Genomic DNA, 4,630 nt, shown 5'->3' on the forward strand with positions numbered 1-4,630 from the left:
ACCCAGAATATAAATCAAAGTTGATAGATTTGTTGAAAGAGTTTAAAGATTGTTTTGCTTGGGATTACACGGAAATGCCTGGATTGGATCCTTCCATTGTTGAGCATCGATTACCCATTAAACCTGGATTTTGTCCTTATAAACAACCTCCAAGGAAGATATACAAAGAGGAAGTATTGGCCGATGTGAAGAAGGAGGTTGAAAGGTTAATAGAAGCAAACTTTATTCGGCCATGCAAGTATGCAGAGTGGATTTCAAATATAGTACCGGTATACAAGAAAAATGGAAAAATGAGAGTTTGCATAGATTTCAGAAATCTTAATAAGGCTACTCCCATGGATGGTTACCCAATGCCAGTTGCTGATTTGCTGGTAGATGCAGCAGCAGGTTATGAAGTCATTAGTTTTATGGATGGTAATGCTGGCTATAACCAAATTTTTATGGCAATAGAAGATATTTCGAAAATAGCTTTCAGATGTCCTGGTCATATTGGTTTGTTCGAATGGATAGTCATGACGTTTGGGTTAAAGAATGCCGGTGCAACTTATCAAAGAGCTATGAATTATATTTTTCACGAGCTGATCGGCAAGATTGTAGAAATCTACATCGATGATGTAGTAGTCAAATCTAGAGATCATGAAAGACATTTAGCCAATTTAAGAAAGACTTTGGAGTGCACAAGAAAGCATGGCTTGAAGATGAATCCAAACAAATGTGCCTTTGGAGTTTCGACTGGTGAGTTTTTGGGATTTTTAGTTCATAAAGGAGGAATTGAAGTTGGGAAAAAGAGCATAGAAGCAATAGACAAAGTTGTGCCGCCAACTAATCTCACGGAATTACAATCATTGTTAGGCAAAATCAACTTTGTAAGAAGATTCATATCCAATCTATCAGAGAGAATTTTACCCTTTTCTCCTTTATTAAAGCTCAAGAAGGATCAAAAATTTGTATGGGGTGACATACAACAAAAGGCTTTTGATGAGATCAAGCAATATATGAAGGCACCACCTGTGCTGGTACCTCCACAACTTGACAAGCCTTTTAAGTTGTATGTGGCGGCCGATAGCCTAACGATAGGATCGGCCCTTATGCAAGAGTTTGAAGGAAAAGAAAGAGTCATAGCTTATCTTAGCCGAAAGCTGTTAGACCCGGAAACAAGGTATTCGGCTGCAGAAAAACTTTGCTTGTGTGTATATTACTCATGTACCAAATCTCGGCACTATTTGTTGAATTCTGAATGCGTGGTGGTTTCTAGTTTTGATGTAATCAAACATATGCTATCAATGCCGATTTTGAATGGAAGAATTGGCAAATGGATTTTAGCATTGTCGGAATTTAATTTAAGATATGAATCGGCAAAGGCGGTAAAGGGTCAAATTATTGCCGATTTTATTACCCAACATCGGGATCTTTCTGTTGAGGCGATAAGCATTGTGCCTTGGGCCTTGTTCTTCGATGGATCATCTTGTAGCAAAGGTGGTGGTGCTGGTATTCTTTTGATTTCCCCACAAGGAAAAGCTTTTGAGTATGCAGTTCCTATTGAATTTCATGTTACTAACAACCAGGCAGAGTATGAAGCATTGCTTAGAGGGCTTCAGCTTCTTATAGAAGTAAAGGCCGTTGCTGTTGAAATCTTTGGGGATTCTGAGTTGGTGATTAATCAACTGAATGATCAGTATGAATGCAAGAACAATGTGTTAAGAGAATATTATGAAGAGTGCAGAGAACTTTTGAAGAATTTTCTAATGGTGACCTTGCATCATATCCCTAGAGAGTACAATGAAGAAGCAAATAAGTTAGCTCAAGCTGCTTCTGGATATCGAGAGAGTCAGGAAGTTTTTGCTATGGAGGAAGATGTTTTAAATACTGATCCAGTAGATGGTGATTGGAGATGCGAAGTTACCAATTATCTGAAAAATCCATCTCAAAAGGTTTCCCGAAAACTCAGGTACAAAGCTCTCAAATTTGTGTTTCTTGATGATCAGTTATATTACAAGTCCATCGATGGAATATTGCTCAAATGTTTAAGTCAAGAAGAGGCCAAGAAAGTGATGTATGAGGTTCACGAAGGATTGTGTGGTGCACATCAGTCAGCTTATCGAATGAAGTGGATAATTAGGAGAACTGGTTATTTTTGGCCAACTATGTTGGAAGATTGTTTTGAATATTACAAAGGGTGTCACAATTGTCAAAAATTCAGTAATATTCAAAAAGTTCCAGCATCTGCTATGAATCCTATAATCAAGCCTTGGCCGTTCAGAGGATGGGGTATAGATTTAATTGGTCAGATCAATCCTCCTTCTAATAAGGGACACAAGTTTGTACTCTTGGCCACGGATTATTTCACCAAGTGGGTTGAAGCTATCCCGTTGAAGAAGGTAACGTCAGAGAATATGATTAGTTTTGTTAAGGAACATATAATTCACAGATTCGGGATTCCTCAAACTATAACAACTGATCAAGGAACTCAGTTTACTTCTTCAGAATTCTGTGATTTTGCCAAAGATGTGGGGATTAAGTTGTATAATTCTTCTCCTTATTATGCATAAGCTAATGGTCAGGCAGAAGCATCAAATAAGATTATGATTAAAATCATTCAGAAGAAGATTGATGAAAAACCAAGGAGATGGCACTTGGTTCTTAGTGAAGCACTGTGGGCTTACCGAATGGCTTGTCATGGATCCACTCAAACGTCTCCCTATGAACTGGTTTATGGGCATCATGCCGTACTACCGTGGGAATTACAGTCAGATTCAAGGCGAGTTGTGTTACAGAAAGAATTGGCAGAAGAAGACTATAAGAATCTGATGATGGATGAATTGGAAGATTTACATTTGATTTGTCTCAAGGCATTAGAAAATATTGAGAAAAATAAAATGCGCGTTGCCAAGTATTATAACAAAAGGGTTAGGCTGAAGCAATTCGCAGAAGGAGATTTGGTTTGGAAAACTATATTGCCAGTTGGAACAAAGGATAGAGCGTTCGGCAAATGGTCTCCAAATTGGGAAGGTCCTTTCCGAATTGTAGAATGTGTACCTGGCAATGCATACATATTAAAGACTTTATTTGGAGAGGAGTTTACCAGAGCTATTAATGGAAGATTTCTTAAGAAATACTACCCCAGTGTTGAGGTTGGTTCATAAATGTAGATCAGAAAAAACGACAAAGAGAAAATCGCCTTTGGCCTAAAAATCGAATACAAGACTGAGAATAGCCGATATCGTTCATATCGCCTTTAGCACAAAATAGCCGATGCAGTTTGCATCGCCTCTAGCACAAGAATGTTTATTCAAAACTGGGTTGTTTTCAGCATTTTTCTGACAGTCACAAGTGGAATTTTACCGAAAAGAATCAAAGAAATAAATATTATTCCAAAGGACGAGATTATTTATAAAAGTCCATCCTAATACAAACTACTCCTCAAATAACTTGTTGAGGACGGACTGGGGGTTTGTGATTTCAGCAAGGGCAGCGGCATGATCATCGTAGGCCTCCAGACGCTCGTCGATGTCGTCGATCTCGTCTGGGCGTCCTCCAACGAAGCCAACTGGCTGGGAGGAGTAGTCCTCGTTGGTTTGGGAGGTCATTGCCGCCAGCCCGAGAGAAGCGCCGAGGTGCACACCTTGGATGACGGCCTGATCAATGCGGCCATCCACAGCATCAAGGCGTGCCTCGGATGTCTCCCCCTAGGTGTTCACCTTGTCGGCAATTTTGTTCGCCGCTGTCTTCAAGCAGTCATTCTCCGCGGAAAGAGCTAGGCAGAAAAGAAGAAATGGGTCGGCAAGCAAAGGAAGCCAGGATGATAAAACTAAATGAAGATATCAAACCGGTGATGGCGTCGCAGAATTGCTTCCGCTGGTCCTCCCATTCGGCTTGATCGATGCCGAACTTCTTGGAGACGTCGCCCAGCTCCTCCCGAGCGTTGTCCCTCTCCTGGCGAAACTTGAGCGCCTCCTCGTGAGAGTATGGATGGTGTGCATCTGCTGGTTCTGCCAGGCCCCAAGGATTGGAATGGTAAGAGCTTGAAGAGCTGGAAGATCCGGAGGAGCTGGATGATGGAGTTCCCGGTTGAGCTGTCGTCGCCGGAGGAAGGAGGTGATATTGGCTGGAGCTGATGACCCTTATCCTGATGAATGAGGAAGGAAAGATCGAAACTAAGAGATGAACAAGGAAATTGCAAAGGGGGCAAAAAGCCGAATCGTACCCATGGCGCTGGCAGCGCGATGCTCTGCTTCCTTCAGCCTCTCCGTCGGCAGGACGCTTGCCATGGTTGCCACTGTTCGTCATTTGCTCTGATGGAGGTTAGGGTTTTCTTCTGGAATGAATCGAACGAAGGAAGTGGAGGAGACAGATGTGAGAATGCTAAAGCAAAGATAGCGATGAAGGCTAATGGAAGGGTCTATTTATAAGCCAGAGCGAAGGATCGTGGTGAATTCTACGGAATCATGGGACGAGAATGCCAAACGGTGGAGTAGGGTTTTTCCCTTTCAACTGGGCCATTACTGGGCTGGGCCAGGCATGGGTTAAATCGGATGTCGCTCAACTGTCTCCCTGTTTTGTTGAAGCCAGCATATTCGGCTATACCCTCACAACATTTAAGTTAGGATTCGTTCGGCTATTGGAAGAATGG

This window comes from Miscanthus floridulus, chromosome 6 (assembly GCF_019320115.1).
Source record: "Miscanthus floridulus cultivar M001 chromosome 6, ASM1932011v1, whole genome shotgun sequence".
NCBI classification, from domain to species: domain Eukaryota; kingdom Viridiplantae; phylum Streptophyta; class Magnoliopsida; order Poales; family Poaceae; genus Miscanthus; species Miscanthus floridulus.